Genomic DNA, 17,803 nt, shown 5'->3' on the forward strand with positions numbered 1-17,803 from the left:
CAAAGGCAGGCGGTGGCGAGGGAGAAGCAGGGCCAGTCGCTGTCACTTGTATGGGCTGGCTGGAGCAGCAGACCTTGGAGATCCACATGGTCCTGCTTTCCACCCCACTCCTCTCTCTTTGATGCCGTTGTCTTTGGTCTTCCGTCATCATATTCTTCAAGATTCTTGGAACAGAGTCCCTGGGCCTCCTCTCCACACCCATTCTTACTGACATCCAGCCTGGCCGTGGGTGGTGGTCCAATTTCGTATCGCCACAAGTCCCCCACTGGCCTCCATCAGGTGGCGAGGTGACCCGGTGACCTCAGCTGTTCTCCTTTCTGGGCTACACTTGAGCCTTACAACAACTCACCAATCTACTCCCACAAACAAAAATCCCACAGGTCTGCCTTCTGACCGTGATCTCCTGTCCTTCACATCATTCACTTTCTGACCCCCACTGCTTTGAACTTCTACCCACTGAGACCACCTGTCCCTGACCTCTGTGTCTGTCACATCTATGTGTCCCCTCTGTGTCATCTCTGTCTCTGTGCAATGAGACCTCTGGTGTCCCTGACACAGTCACTCTCACTGTCCCCCTTGATTCCCTTGCCCTTGCCCTCTTGCTCTCCCATTTGCCCTTCGTCTGGTTGTCCCTGACCCAAACCAGGCTGCCGAGCAGCACAGAGAACCCCGGCCATTTAAGGAGGGAGCAGGGAAGGGCAAGGGAAGAGGTGGGAAGCCTCTAAATCTGTAGGCTAGGATTAAAAATGAGAGCTGGAGGGAAGGTGGCCAACTAGAACTCAAGAAAAGAGATTTTTTTCAAGAAAAGTGTGAGCAGTGTGTCCAGTGCCACAGAAGGTGTAGGTAGAAAAGAGCCCATGGGACACGGCATTGAGGAGGTCACTCGTGGAGGAGGGCTTCTGCACAGTCAAGGTCTTAACAGCTTGGTCCCTCTTCATAAATCATGCCCTGGGCAGCTCTTCCAAACCCTCTCCCTCCTCATCTCTCCGTCTGACACCTTTCTCCCCACTGCCACTCTTTCCTCACCACCTTGCTTCATAGATTACTGAAAGCCAATCAAGGCCATTAGGCAACAACTCTCCAAGGCTCTCCTCTGTCCAGGGTGACCTCATCAACATTGTCCCTTCTTTCTCTCTTGCCTGAAGATTTCTCTCCCCTTCCACATTTTCCTGTCCATTGCTCTCTCAGATAGTCGTCTTACTCCTGTATTAGCAACCAATGTTACTTTTTAAATTTTGTTTTGTTTTATTTTTATTTATTTTATTTTCTGTAAAAAGCCAAGTCCTGATAGTGGTCTCTAGGCTTCTACAAGACCCAACTCCCCTAACTCTCCCTGGGGTTAGTGGGGCTCCTCTTCCAGCCACACCTGCTTCCTAGGAATCCTGTGAAGATGCCAAGTGCACTCCCACCAATGGGTTTTCACTTTGATGAGCTTTGATGTTCATTCTACTTGGATTGTCCTCCCCCTACGCCAGGTCCCTGCTCACCTCCCCTCTTCCCTCAGGCTTCTGGTCAGATGTCACCTCAGCAGGGAGGTGCCCCCACTCCCCTCACCCCCCCATGGCCACCAGCCTCCCATCTCTCCCCACTTGGCTCCGTTTCTCCTCAGAGCTCATCGCATTGTCCTGTTGCTCGTCCCTCTGTGGGTTTGTTCATTCTGGAGGATACACTGCTGGAGGGCAGGACTTCCTTTTGCTCGTGGCTGTGGCCCCAGCCCCTGGAGGAGCAGGCGCTCCTTACTTGCTGCAGTGGCGGGATCACTGCTCCCTCCCAAGCTCGGGTCACTCCCATCTTAACACAAACCAACTGTCAAAAAACAAAAGCCAATCCCTCTAGTCCTATTCAGCTTCTGTCTCATCTCCCTTTCTTCACAGACAACCTTCTGGAAAGGCTCCTCCACACTTGCAGTATGGACTCAGCTATGGTTCATCCCTCCACACGGAATCCAGCCCAGCTTGGAATATGAGTGACCTCCATATTGCCGTGTCCGACAGGCTCTTTTCTACCTACCCCTTCTGTGGCAACGGACACACTGCTCATACTTATTTTGAGAATATCTCTTTTCTTGAGTTCTAGTTGGCCACTTTCCCTCTAGCTCTCATTTTTAATCCCAGCCTACCGATTTGGAGGCTTTCCACCTCTTCCCTTGCCCTTCCCTGCTCCTTCCTTAAATGGTTGTGTTTTCCATGATTCAGAGGCTGGACCTCTGCTCTCTCATTCTGCACACTCTCCCTTGCTTTCTTGATCCATAATGGCTCACCTATCCATGACGCTCCCATCCCTCTGATTGACCAGACTCTGCTGGGCTCCAGTCCTGTGTATCCAACCACCTAAAGGACATTTGGACTCAATGCCAGGTGCACCATTCTTTTTATATTCCTTTCTCGGTGAATGACACCAATAGTCACCCTGTCACCCCAGCGATGCTCTTCCCTTTGCATAGATTGCTCTTCCCTCTTTGTAATCCAGCAACCTTCATTTATCCATCTACATCCTGTTCATATGTCAGCCACTCAGGAGCACTTTCCTGGGACCCAAGTTCCTGGATGACCATTTCCCACCTTCTCTTTCTCAGTCTCTCACTGTCTCTTTCTTGCCCTTACTCTCAGCTGATGGTTTGCTTTCTTTTTCACAAGTATAGAAGCAACTAGAAGAAACCTTCCACATCTTACCCATATCACATCTACAGATCTAGCTGCATTTCTCTGCACGTAGGCTCCCTTTTTATTCTGAGGAAACTCAAGGTGCCCTTGGCTAAGGGGAGCCCCCACACCTGTGTGAGGTACAATTTTGGTAGGTACAATTTTCACAGAAAAATTATTCCAAAAATTATCAACTTTTTCCTGTGACTGAAAATGAAAATTTGTCACTTCTCAAGGATCTATGGGTTGACTGAGCTTAGCTGCGTGCTGTCCAATTGAGGTCTCTTGTAGCTGCGGCCAGATGTTGGTGGAGGCAGCAGGGGTCTGAAGGCTGTACAGGGTGGGGCATCCAAGATGGCACACTCTTAGCGTTGATACTGTGGGCTCAGTTGGAGAGATTGTCCAGAGTTCCTACACTTGATCTCTTGGTGTGGCTAGAGTTTCTTACAACATGGCAACTGTCTTCTGACAGGAACCTTCCTGAGAGTGAACTTTTCTAAGAGGCCAAAAATCAACTACTGTTTTCCCACTTAAACCAATTAGCATGTGGTTGAAACTACAAGTTTTTCCCCTCCTGTTTCATTGACATATAATTGACAGATAACATTGCATTAGTTTTAGGTGCACAACATTACAATAAATTTTGATAAAGCCAAAATGAAAAACTTTTTCATAATTTGAATTTTACTTTTTGAGGTAATGTATTAAGCCTCCCCCCGCCCCCTCCCCAGGATTTATTATGAAATTTTGGTCCTCATTTTAATAAGATTCCCTTTTAACAAACTTTTACTAAAACTAGTCATCCTTGGATAAGGAGATCTTCTTATGCTAATTATTATTTTTAAATGTGTACATATGAGTGTTAACACAAAGAGTTGAGATGTCAAAGAGACTCAGTGTGAAGTACAGATCTTACCCAACAGAGAGCTAATGATTCAAATGATACAGGGAAGTACAGACACAGATGAAACTCTTTTTTGGAGGAGCCCCAAACTGAGAATCAGATCCCAAAACATCCCCTTCTATACGAGAATGTAGTTTAGCTCTAGACTGGTGAGTTTTAAGCAACGTAGATAAACACATTGTTTTCGAAGGAAGGCATTTAGGTTTGGGGTATTCTGTTTATCATACAGAAAATGTGTGTGTCACTATTCTGTCTTCTCCAGTCTTCTGTGCCCCGTAAATCTCTAAATTCCAAATTTACTTAACGATAACCAGTCTTGACACATCAGCTCTATCCTGCTGAAGATGGGACCAGTTCCCCAAGTATAACACTTTTACAAAGCAGTGTGATCAAGATTAGTATCTTTGTAAGGAGCTCTGGTTTAGGTCATTCAAGGAAGGAATTAACTGAGAGTTAACACTCCCTTTCTAAGGCCTCAGCCAACACCAGAACTGAATGCCTGAGGCAGAGACCGCTTTTGCTTTTACTGTAAGGCAGGCAGAGAGAAGGGCCCTGCCCTTGGAGTGAGAAAACTAGAACTTAACATCTGACTTTCCACCTACCAGCTGTGTGAGAGTCAGCAAGTTCCCTGCGAAGCAGATCCCGAGGCAAGGATTTGGTGCAAGCAATTTATTTAGGAGGTCACCCTGAGGAGCGAGGGAGGGATTGAGATATGCAGACAGGAAAGAGAGGAAGCCAATTCAGAGTGATTAGTGAGTACAGGGGCCGAGAACAGTGGAAACCCCTGAGAGACATGTGTCACCCACCTCAGACCTGGAGGGCTGAAGGTGGTGCAGAGCCACTGCGTCCTGCCTCTTGTAAGCAAGGGTCACTCTTGGAGTGACAACTGTCAGCAACTCTGGGCATGTCCTGTGCCCAGGTAGAGCACAGCCTGTGTTGAGAACACCTTGAAGCAGAGAGGCCCAGGGAGCCATGGGGCAGGTGCAGGATCTGCCTGCGGGTGACCTCAGGGGGGTTTCAGGGCTAACCAACAGTCGTTGCTCTAATGAGATCAAAATAACCTGCCTCATAAAGTAGTTGTGCCAAATACAAGTGAGATAATGTTTGTGAAACTCTGCCTAAACCGGGAAACATCAATAAAAGTCATTCCTAGGGTACCTCGCTGGCTCTGCTGAAGTGTGTGACTCTTGATCTCAGGGTTGTGGGTTAGAAACCCACACTGGGTGTAGCGATTACTTAAAAATAAAAAAAAAATCTTAAAAAAAAAGTGAGATCTTCTTTGAAGATATTATGCTAAGTGAAATAAGCTGGACACAAAAGTGTGATTCCACTTACATCAGGTGCCTGGTGCAGTCCAATTCCTAAGGACAGAATGTAGAAGGGCAGCTGCCAGGAGCTGGGGAAGAGGATGGGGAGTTAGTGGTCAGTGTGGACAGAGTTTCAGTCTGGGCAGAGGAGAAAGCTCTGGAGATGGATGGTGGTGATGGGTGCACAGTACTGTAAATGTACTGAGTTCTACTGAAATGGACACTTAGGAATGGCTAAAATGGTGACTTTCATGTTATGTATATTTTTGCCACAGTAGAAACAATTAGCTCTTGTGCTTTCAAGCATTAGGTGTGCTTCTCTGTATGCTTGACAGTGTCTGGCCCACCGATGGGCCCCAAGCCGGTAGTGGTGATGACAGTGAATGAGGACAAACTTCCTCTGTCGCTCCAGGAGGTGTTGCACTGGCACTATCTCCAGTGACAGTGCAGACATGAGGCTGATTAAACAATACCTCTCACAATCTGTGTTTTCAAATGAGCGTAGTCTTTTCTACAGCAGCCCTACATGATCTCAGTGAAGCCATCACAGAGGGGCCAGAGAACGACCGTTTCGTGCTTTGATGGCCATACAGTTTGTGTTGCAATGACTCAACTCGGTCACTTTTTGTGTTGTGATGACACAGCTCGGTCACTTTTTGTGTGAAAGTGGCCACAGATAATGCATAAATGAGTGAGCATGGCTATGTTCCAATAAAACTTTATTTACAGATACTAAAAATTAAATCTTGTATAATTTTCTTTCATATGCCATAAAAATTCTCCTTTATTTTTTCTTCAACCATTTAAAAATGTGAAAAAAACCCTGTTCTTAGTTTGTAGGTTGTACAGAAACAAGTGGCGGCCACCAAAGCCGGCTTTGGTGGCTGCCATACTTTGCCACCCATGACCTAGAGTATTTTGGGACTCCCTCTTCTGGAATTGCTTTTACTGTGGCCACAGCACATCCGTTTACAACCCTGACCTTGGTGGTGGCAAATCTTCATTGTCCCTTGAGGATTTGACTTTGCAAAAGGTCTGGCAGACACCTTGACTCAAACTGATGGATGAAATTGGTATAAAGTTAAGAAATTCCAATTTTGGTGGACCATAGGTGATACTAGAAAACAAGAGAGAGAGAGACTTTCTGTGGTAGCTAACTTGGCTATAAATATAATTCAATTTCTATACTCAAGGACCATTTTCTTCCGTCATACCAAACTATATTCTCTGGATTCAGAGGGAACTATTGGAGTTCTTCAGAGACTAGGTGAAATGTTCATGTGTAAGAATTCATGTTGGGTTTTCAGAAAGATAAAGCTCTCACATATGGCTTTTGGGTACAGCATGAATAAACTCTAATTGCTGACAAATCTGAAAATCAGAACATTCCTAATACTGGGTTGATTAGCACTTGCAAGCTTTGTACCAACACCATCTTAAACAAGGGACATAAGCCTTGTCTAGAGTTGTGGGACAAATATTTCAGGATGTTATTAATGCAAAGGTCATTATCACCCTGATTTATTGATGTATGCTTTTGATCAAAGTGTACCCCTAAAATGATTTGCTCGTAGGCAAATGTAGAAAGCTAAAAAGATTCCTTAAAACATAACGGCACAGTGAAACACCATTAAAAGTCCTGCAGCCTCATTAGCCCTGGTTGAGCATAGTTGAACGTTTATGGGGAATGAGATGGGGTCCTGAAGTCTTCCTACCTTTCTTCTTCCTGGGAGAGAGGAAATAGATGAGGCCCGAGAGGCAGAGCGGCCATTTCCCTTCCCGAATCAGACTGAGCTAGGGACTCACTAACACTGTGAGTGTGTGACAGTATTGATTGTGTTTTTGGAGGGCTTAGCACCCCAAATCTTGCCTTTTATTTCTACAGACCAAGAACAAGCATATTTCCCAGGTGAATGTCAGGTTTGAGGAGCCTACTCTTAGACACGTGAAGTAGGAACATCAATGTTGGTTTTACATGGATAGAGCTTGTCTATTGACCAGCTCGATCCTCCATGGACAGCCATTTTGTCCAGACCTGTCCTGGGAGAAGGGGAGGACAACATGCATCATGCTCTCCATTATGACCCTTCAAGTATTATCATTCATATTTCCTGCTTGCTTTGACTTTTCCCTACAGACCCCAATCCCAATCATTCTCCTTATTCATCTTAAAGTTAGGTGAGCTGAGGTGGGAGAAGAGCATGATGGTGAGGGCAAAGCATTGTTGAGAGCCACAGACGTACTAGAGTCTGGGTGCTCACACCTCCCCCCCTCCACCCCCACATGGGCAATAGCACTGCTGGGAGTGGAATGAAATGACAACGGTAGGTAAGTGGCCTGGGACACCTGATGGACCTGTGCCCTGTCTCCCAGATGACAAGAGATAACTGCCCCCCCCCCCCAAGTGACTGGAGGTGCTCATCGAAGTTCACTGGAATTCAGTGAAATGACTGTTGGGGAAGATGAGGCAGGACATTGATATCTTAGGAACTCAGCAATGTCTGTTGCATGAGTGAGATCTCCATAAGGTAAAGTTTCTCTGCAGCGTCCCGGAGAGCCCCCAGCCCCTACCATTCACAGCCTGGACAAGAACTGATATTGTTGACTCAGAGAATGTTCCCTGCTCTAAGCCGGTGGTGGTTCCCTGACTGGATTCTATCCACAGTGAGACCAGACTGAGTGGAAGTGTTGAGAAAATTTTGACGGAATAATTTCTGTGTCTGTTGAATGTAATAATTAAAATATTGGATGTGTTTTGTATGACTTTCTTTTTCATTTCATTTTTTGCCTCATTTTTATTATTTTTTGCAAAAAAAAATTGTCTGCAATGGGTTCGCAATAAAAACAGAGGGAAACGTCTCTTGCCATGGATTGTTAGGAAGTCCTGCAGGAGGTCTGTGACTTAGATTCTATTCCTATTCCTTTCCCTTTCTCTTTCTGGAGGCTGGTGCTTAACTGCAGAGTTATGCTATTGTGTTGTGTTATGTGATGCTAAGTCTAAAGAAAAGCAGTCATCAAGGGCCTAAAGAATGGAAAGTTCTGGGGTTCTTATGGAAGAGGCTAAGTTGCCACGTCAGGCAAAGTTTAGCCAGGTTGCTTCTGTCGACACTGCCTGGGACCACCATCACCTGGACACCACCCACAGGCTGACCTATTGCTGCCTGATGTCTCCACATGCCACCTCAGTGAGGTTCCAGTCTCTGATTTATCTGTGCAAAGTCCAAGGTGAGAGCACAGCTGGAAACACCATTTACACACTCACGGTCAGCATCTGCCCCCCTCCCTTCCCTTGTGGGTCTCTACATTCCACAAATGCTATACATAATGGGACACTCAGGAATGACAAGTGTCTGCTATCATCTATGCCTTCGGCTGCCTAACATTCCACACATCCTTTCCCCATTTGTAAGCCCCCCATGCCCTCCACGCATGCCCTGTTTCCCCCCCTCCCCCCCACCCCGCCGACTTGGAGCATTTCCAGTTAACACATCCAGCTCCGAGTCCAGGACATCAGGGTGACACCCTTTGCTCTCCCCTTTTCTTGCCCTGGGATCCTTCCTCTGGGTTTAGAGAGAAGCAATGAAATAGAAGACACTGAAAAGAATACTCATCATCTGCAAATACTCATCATCTGACTAATTAGCCTCTAAAAAATTAAGGTATTTTTCATTTCATTTACACTCTGTTGAACATCAATCTGCACGCCTGAGATGATGAGTTCTATGGTATAGTTTTTTTGTATAACCTACCTGTGCATGAGTTGATAATAAAAAATTACATAATGACAGCCTGTCTGAATTTTTATTTTTCGATTCCATGGTTTTTCACAAGGCAGCAAATTACCTTATCGTTTCTAGAACCTTGAGCAGCTTTATGTTTAGATACATGCTGGACTCCTTGTGTTTTAAACAGAAGGGGAAGAGTCAGTTTTGTGCAGTCTCTTCCAGCAATATTCTTTTCTGGAATGCACGTGAGATGAGAAGTAAGACCAACTGGCCAGAGCTCGGAGACTTTATTTGCATAAACTATAATACCTACTTCATGAGAAGTAGACAGTAATACTGCTAATTCAACTAGCTATTTGCTGTTTGCCAGATACTTTTCTTAGGGCTTCACATGAGTATCTCGTGTAATACAACCTCGTGAGCACATACTTTTATCCCTGTTTTATAACTAATCTCCTGAAAGAATGGTAGAGTCAGAACTCAAACTCTGACAGTGTGACCCTAGGGTCTCTACCCTTCATGTTACTCAAATATTCAATTCTTTCTCATATTGACCAAAGATCTGCTTTCACTGTTAATCCTGAAGAGGAAATCGAAAATTTATGTATTGTGTCAATGACATGAGGAATCACTGGGGAAAGATGAAGATGTTCCTTCAAGCATCTTCCCCAGAGAGAAGCAGTGCAGAATTTAGCGTTACGAGGACTAAATCTTGGAGATGCTGGTGGCTCAGTTGGTTGAGTGTCTGACTCTTGATTTCAGCTCAGGTCATGATCTCACAGTCTTGAGATTGAGCCCCGAGTTGGGCTCTGTGCTGAGTATGGAGCCTGCTTAAGATACTCTCTCTCTCTCCCTCTCCCTTGCTTGTGCACGTTGCCTCATAAAATAATAAAATAATAAAATATAAAATAAAATAAAATAAAAAATAAAATAAGAAGAAGAAAGAAAACTAAGCCTTGGTGCTCTGGCTCCTTTGTCATCCCTGTCTTCCTCCTCCAGTCCAGCTGCTGCTGTTAAAGTCCATGGAAGAAGTGGAGTTGGGTTCACTCCAGTGTTCTCATTTCAGGTTTCAAAGGAATGTTCTGCATCAAGCTGAGCTGCATCTGCCTACAAACAACAAGAAGATCCCAGGTAGTGGAGAACTTAGCTCTGGGGCCTGGCTACTGCTTCTAGGGAGCACCTGGAAATTCCTGCTTGGGGGTCATTTTTACCTGGTAGTTGTTTCTCCCCAAAGCAAGTCTCTTCAAGGAAGCAAATGACATAAATGTTCCAGAGCAGAACCTGGCAAGTTAGAGGGTACAGCATGAAAATATAAGACAGATGGGGTTGTAAACATGAAAGGTAGTTCACAAGCATCTTGAGAAGAATATGCGAGAAATTTGACCGTAAAACATAAAGCTAAAAGATGTGACAAAATACTCATACAATGAACTAAGAAGAACGACATTGGTTTCAGAAAGATAAGAATTGAGAGTACACAAAGTTATGAAAAAATGAATTATGTAATACAAAGCAGGAATCTAACGTCTTTCATCAAAAAGCTTAAATGATTTAAAATAAAATTTAAAAAAATCTTTATGCACCCCACTCCTCTTCCCCGTTTTTTGGAATGCCTTCCTTTTCCAGAATGATCCAGATCAGGCGCATCCACTGTTTTATCTTCAAGCCTCTAGAGAGGCCTCATTGTCAACAGCTTTTGTCTCTCAATAATTACTGAATGAATGAACAAAGAAAGCTTTCATAAGAAGAACAAATAAGCTCTTTCCTCTTCTTTGTGCTGTACTCAGATTCTCTGCTTTAGAAAATTCCTTTAATGCAGTCATGACATCCATCTTTAATCTATTGACATCTGTCCTGGCCACTACCCTCTTTGTCACTTTATCACTCTCTTGCAATTAATATTTTGTCATGCATGCTACATAATATATGTATACTATAGCATATGTAGTTTATTTGGTGTTTTTGTATAAAAGTTGTATCATATTCTATGTAGTTCTCTGCAAAATTTTTTCCACTCAGCATTATGTTGAGGGGATTCACGTATGCTGTTGTGTGTAGTGTAGTTCATTTATTTTTGACTGCTGAAATATAGTGGTCTGGACAAATATACCACATTTTACTTATTATTTTTATCAATGGACAGTTTCTAGTGTGTTAATCTCTTTTCTTAAACTGAAAACATTGCTGTTTTAGAAGATTTTCTATCCATGTCTCCTTATATGCTTATGCGAGAATTTTCCTTGGGCCCATGCCTAGAAGTAGGATTGCTGGGTCAGATTTACAAAACAATAGAATGGTATTTTCTGAAGTGGGGTGGGTCAGACCCAATTCACACTCCCCCAAAATACACGGATGCAGCCGATCCCCTTTGTACTTCTCAGTGTTCACCAGTCTGGATGGTACGTGCTTGTATAGACCTGATTTGTGCTTGCTGGGTTGTGAAAGAGGATGAGTATCTTTTTATGGTTCTTGGCCCTTTATGCAGCATCTCTCCTCACCACAAATTCACATCCACTCAGAACTTCAGAATGTGACCTAATTTGAAAATAAGGTCTTTGTAGAAGTAATTAGTTATGATGAGGTCACAGTGGATTAGGATAAATCCCAAATGCAATGACGTGTCCTTATAAGAGAGCCATGCGAAAATAGACATATACAATGGGAAGGTGGCCATGTGAAGGCAGAAGCAGAAATTGGAGATATGTCTACAAGTAAAGGGATTGCCAGCAAAACCCAGAAGCTAGGGAGAGAGAGGAAGGTTTTGTCTCAAGAGCTTTCAGAGGAACATGATGCTACTGGCATCTTGAATTTTTTCCATGGGTCAAATTTTTAAAAATCTCTCTGGCAAGTCTTAACTTGTCTTAATTACATAAATTTCTTTAATTACTATAGCCATATAGAAGTCTTGATATCTACTAGGAAAATTGCCTCACCCTATTCATTTTATTTGGGTATGTGTAATACATAGCAAATGATGCCAGTGTGCTGCCCTTATCCCTTTGGATTCCTTTACATTCTCCAGTTCACTACCAGTTTTTCCTGGGAACACTTCCTAATATATCACTTTTACCTGTATCCCTGTGTATCCCTGTCTCAGAGTCTTGTGGAGAACTATTTTAACACTTTGATATTCCACATACGTTTTAGAATATCTTTTCAGGTTGCATGAAAATCCTGTTGTGATTTTCTTCGGAATTGTACAGAATATGTGGCTAAGTTTGGGGGAGAATTATGCCCTTGTGATATCATATTTTTTTACGTATGACTAAGAAATATTTACTTATGGGTCTTCTTTAATAACTTTCAACAAAGGTATTATTCTTTCTTGAGTAATGATCTTAAACATATCTTATTAGATTTATTTCTAGGTACCCTAGAACTTTCATTGCTATTATGATTGGTAGGGTTTTCTTTTGTTTTATTTTAATTTTGCTTCCTAACTGTTGCTAGTGTATAAAAATGCAATAGATTTTTACTCCTGGTCTTATTGTTATCATTATTATTTTTGTATGCCTGGTAATTTTTGGCTGAGTTCTGGACATTGTAAATGAGAAATGTGTTTCAGGACCACTTCTTAGTTTATTGAAGCCTACAGACTCCTCCTTAGAAGAATTTTTTTTTGTTCATTTATTATTTGTTTTGAGAGAGAGAGCATGAGCAGGGGAGGGGCAGAGAGATAGGGAAAGGGAGAGAATCCCAAGCAAGCTTCTCACTGTCAGCACAGAGCCCGACACAGGGCTCAAACTCATGAGCTGTAAGATCATGACCTGAACCAAAATCAAAAGTCAGACGCTTAACTGTTGGAGGCACTCAGGTGTCCCTTAGAAGAATATTTTTAAATGCAGAAGATGACATGTATGGAATTACAAAGAAATCAATTATAATTAATTGCAATCCAAAGGATCTCTGGGGGTCCATGGACTCCAGGTTAAGAACAGTATAGAAATTCTAGATGATGCCATTTTCCTCCAGAAGGGATTCACTGCAAACTTTGGTGATGTAGATAGAGTTAATCTGATCGCCTTTATCCAACCATGAATTGGGCTGAGTTGAGACTAGATTGCAGTTCTGGAAAGCTTCATCCGTCTTTGGTTTGCTCTCCCCTGCCAGGGTGCACCCTTCCGGGGGTCTCAAGATCGGAACTTATTTTAGTGTCCCTTCCAACAAAGAGAAAATCACAGCCACCTAGTGTTTTAGGGAATCATGTATTTGGCAGAAGCAAGTACATTTCCGCAGATAATAACCTCAGACAGATTGCAGATATCAAGACATTTCATCACAGGGTTCTGACATTTAAGAACTCAGGAGTTTGGAGTTTGTTGGCTTTCAGAGATATGCCAGGCTTAATAAGCTAAATAAATTATTCTTTCGTTTTCTGCCGAAATGCTGTAAATAGCATTTTACAAGTTCCGTCTGTCATCTTTTTATAAGGAACATTAACTCTTCCTTTAGCATAATATTTTTATGAAGGAAGAGAATTTCTAAATATATTTGTTAATTACCAAATAACAAGACAAATCAAAGATTAGAGATCAGTTATCTTCTGTCCTCTCAGTGATCCAAAAATAGTTTGAGGTATTTTAAAGGTACAATTCTGACCTGATAGTTCATTTACATTGGGTTTTGGCAACAGAAAGCGTTATGTAATAGTGCAGCCTCCTTTTACCAAATAGAGATCTGAGTTTTTAAAAAAGTTCCCCCTATTTAAATTTAGAAATATTGAATGTTTGCTTAAGAAGGAGTTTTTTAAACATTTTATTTTTTTAGAGTAATTTTAGGTTCACAACAAAATTGGGAAGGTAGAGAGATTTCCTATATGCCTCCTGCCTCACACATGCACAGACTTCTCCATTACCAACATCCCCTACCAGAGGGTGCATTTATTACCCCTGATGAACCTAGATTGACACATCATAATCACTCACAGTCCACAGTTTACATTAGAGTTCAGCTTTGGTGTTATACATTCCGTGGGTTTAGGCAAAGGCATAGTGACATGTAGTCACCATTATCGAATCATACAGAGTATTTTCACGGTCCTAAAAATCCTCTGCGTGTTGCCTATTCCTGCCTCCTCCAAACCCCAGACAGCCACTGGTTGTTGCTGTTTTTTTTTATTTGTTTTTGTTTTGTTTTCTGCCTCTATAGTTTTGCCTTTACCAGAATATCATATCATTGAAATCACACAATATATAGCCTTTTTAGATTGGATTCTTCTACTTAGTAATTTGTATTCAAGGTTACCCATGTTTTTTTCAAGGCTTGACAGCTCATTTCTTTTTAGTATTGAATAGTATTCTATTGTCTGGATGTCCCACAGTGTATTTATCCATTCACCTACCAAAGGACGTCTTGGTTGCTTCCAAGATTTGGAAATTATGACTAAAGTTATATTCATGTGCAGATTTTTGTGTGGACATAAGTTGTTAACTCCTTTGGCTAAATACCATGGTGTGCAATTGCTGGATTGTATGTATGCTAAGAGTATGTTTGGTTCTGTAAGAGACTCCTAAATTGTCTTCAAAAGTGGCTGTACCATTTTGCATTCCCACCAGCAATGAATGAGAGTTCCTGTTGCTCTATATCCTCACCAGCATTTGATGTTGTCAGTATTCTGGATTTTGGCCATTCTAGTAGGTGTAGTGGCATCTCATTGTTGCTTTAGTTTGCATTTCCTTAATGACATATGATGTGGAGCATCTTTTTATATACTTATTTGCCATCTGCATATCTTTTTTAGAGAGATGTCTGTTCTCTAAGGTCTTTGGCCCATTTTTAAATCAGATTGTCTGTTTTCTTATTGTTGAGTTTTAGGAGGTTTTTTTTTTTTATATTTCAGATAAAAAAACCTTTATCTGAGTTCTCTTTTGAAAATATTTTCTCCACAACTCTATGGCTTGTCTTCTCATTTTCTTGACATTGTCTTTTATAAAGCACGTTTTTCACTTTAATGAAGTCCAGTTTACCAATTATTTATTTCATGGATCATGCAAGAAGAATTTTTCCCTTCTGATATTTTTAATATTTTTTTACTTGTTAAAAAAAGATAATGGGAGGGCACCTGGGTGGTTCAAATGGTTAAGCGTCCAACTTTGGCTCAGGTCATGATCTCATGGTTCATGGGTTCAAGCCCCACATTGGGCTCTGTGCTGACAGTGTGGAGCCTGGAGCCTGCTTTGGATTTTGTGTCTCCCTCTCTCTCTGCCCCTCGCCCGCTTGCTCTCTTTGTCTCTCAAAAGTAAACATTAAAAAAATTAAAAAAAAAAAAAGATAATGGGGCACCTGAGTGGCTCAGTTGGTTGAGCATCCAACTCTTGATTTCAGCTCAGGTCATGGTCCTGGGGTCATGGTATCAAGCCCCACAGGGCTCTGTGCTGAGTGTGGAGAGCCTGCTTGGGATTTGCTCCCTTTCTCCCTCTGCTCCTCTCCCCTGCCTGCCCATTCCTTCTCTCACTCTCGCTCTCTCTCTCAAAAAAAAAAAAAAAAAAAAAAGGATGCAACAATCAATATAGAACAATAATCTCCACATTATTTTATTTCACTTTCTTGAGGTCATCTGGAAGAAAAAGACAGTCCTCCATAGTATGTAGCTTTAAAATTATAATTCTCTACCTATCTATTCAAATCTACTCAAACATTTACTGAGAACCTTCTACATACCATGCACTGTGGTAAGCACAAATAATAGGGTCCTGCCTCAAATATTTTTGTATCATGCTTGAGTGTAAGTAGTACAGGATTTCTCCATAGGCTAAGTGTATCAATAAGTCAGGAATCTTTAGTAAAAGGCAAAAGATTTATACGATCTGAAGAGAAACCAGAGTATCAATAAGTCAGGAATCAAACACAAAGCAAACAAAAATTTTTTTTGAATAAAACACTTATTTTCCATAAAATTATGGATCATTTTGCAGAAAATTCTGAAAAGCTTAGAAATTATTTTCAATTTCAACACCCACGTAAGTTTTGAGTTTTATGGTTTAGTGCTGTTTTCATTTCGAGGTTCATAAAGGGTGGGTGGTAGGCATCTTAACCTGCTCAGTGTTGGGGGCCGCTAAAGGTCTCAGCATAGTTTGAGTTTAAGCTTTGACTTTACAGATTTGATTGAGAAGCTAAGAAGATAGAGACAGAATACTTCATTCACCCTTCCTGCTTCTCCCCAACACACCCTCTAGAATTCCTTGAGCCAGCAATAAGAAATTCAAGAAGCATGGGGACAGATTTGATGCAGAGAACATGGTGATTTTGAAGTGATTGTTCTTTTCCCAAGAATTTGAACAGGTGCAGGAAGGGTCATACAAAAGCTCTTCCATAATATAATGATTACTGTGGTCACTTTGAGGGATTCTAGGCCGATCAAAGAAGAGACAGGACCATAAGGTGGCGGTGTTGCACAACTAGCTTTACTGGGCAGCACTTGGTCATGTTGCTTTCAGGGAGGTCCCCGTTGGCAGGAGACCCTCCAGACACAGCAGACACTGGGCCCCAACCCAGAATGGCAAGAGGGCATGGGAACTCTCAGGGCAGAAGGGAATCAGAGAGAAGGATTATGTGTCCAGGTGATGTCACTCAGCAGCAGGGGTAGGGGACAGTGTGGGTTGGAGAGCTTCCAAGGGCAATAGCATTTTGGGGTCCGTGATGGTTAATTGTATGTGTCAACTTGACTGGATCACGAGATATTCAGATTTTTTTGGCTACACGTGGTTCTGGATGTTTCTGTAAGGATGTTTCTGGATGAGATTAACATTTGAATTGATAGACCTGAAGCAGATTGCCCTCCCCAATGTGGGTGGGCCTCAGCCAATCTATTGGAGGAGAATTTGCTCTCTGCCTGGTTGTCTTCAACTTGGGATATTGTCTTCTCCTGCCTTTGGACTTGCTCTTGACCTGGAAGTTACACTACTGGCTGACCTGGGTCTCCAGCTTTCTGACTGTAGGCCTGGAACTTCTCAGCCCCTATAACTGCATGAGTCAATTCCTTTAAATGACTGACTGACTGACTAAATGACTAAATAAATAAATAAATGAATAAAATTAATTTTAAAAATCTGCTATTGGTTCTGATTTTCTGGGGAACCTTGACTGACACAGGGTCTTAAATATAGCTTCAGGGCTTTTTTATCCATGGCTAGCAGATGCTATGTGCAGTTTCACAGAGTACATAAAGGGAGGAGGCTCTAAATGTTGAAAAATGTTTATTAGGACTATATGCAAAGCAACTGAACGTAAGGATTTTATCTTGAGTTTTGAGCTAACAGTCCTGGCTTCTGTGAAGAAGAGAACAACATGGGGACCGTTTTAGGCGCACTTATATGACAACTATGGAGAGTAAAGAGGAGGGTCCCTAAGGAATGCCTGGGTGGCTCAGTCGGTTAGATGTCTGACTTCAGCTCAGGTCATGATTTCACAGTTTGTGAGTTTGAACTCAAATCGGGCTCTGAGCACTGACAGTGTGGAGCCTGCTTGGGATTCTCCTTCTCCCTCTCTTTCTGCCCCTCCCTAGCTCACGCATTCTCTCTCTCTCAAAATAAATAAACACTTTTTTTTTTTTTTAAAGAGGAGGGTCCCTAAGGAGTAAATGTCTTAGTAACAAATGGTGCTTTCCCTAATTCTGGAGTCTTCTCTGTTAAGGATGGCAATGAGCTGGGGGTCTCAAGTTTCATGTGAACTCTCTTCACCTTGCCTGTCCATACCACACCAGCCCAGAGCGTGAACCAAGGGCTCAGGTAACCATGGCAACAGTAACAAAAATAGTTGCATCTTCTCAGACTCTGTCTACATCCTTACTTTTCCCTGGCCGAGTCCCAGGCGGTTCCATGTCTCCCTTGGCTGGCAGCCACTTCAGTGTATCTATCGCAGCCACTGGTGTGTTTGCTTAATAATGTATTTTTTTTATAATTAAGATATTAAATGCTTATTATAAAGGATCTAAGAAGTAGAAAAATATAAAGAGAGAATTAAAAGAGACCCATACTGGAAATCACTACTAACATTTTTATATTCTTCCTCTTAGTCTCTTTTAAGGTATATTTATAAGTATTTGACATCATTCTTGTTTTCTACTCAGCTTCCTGCACCTTAAATTAAATCATATGATTCCCCTGTGTTATTAAATATGTCTTGGAAGAATAATTTTTATTTTTATTTTTTTAACTTTTAAATATTTTTTGAGAGAGACAGAGTGTGCGTGCACAAAGGGGACAGGCAGAGAGAGAGAGAGAGAGA

The sequence above is a fragment of the Neofelis nebulosa genome, chromosome 6 (assembly GCF_028018385.1).
Source record: "Neofelis nebulosa isolate mNeoNeb1 chromosome 6, mNeoNeb1.pri, whole genome shotgun sequence".
NCBI lineage: Eukaryota > Metazoa > Chordata > Mammalia > Carnivora > Felidae > Neofelis > Neofelis nebulosa.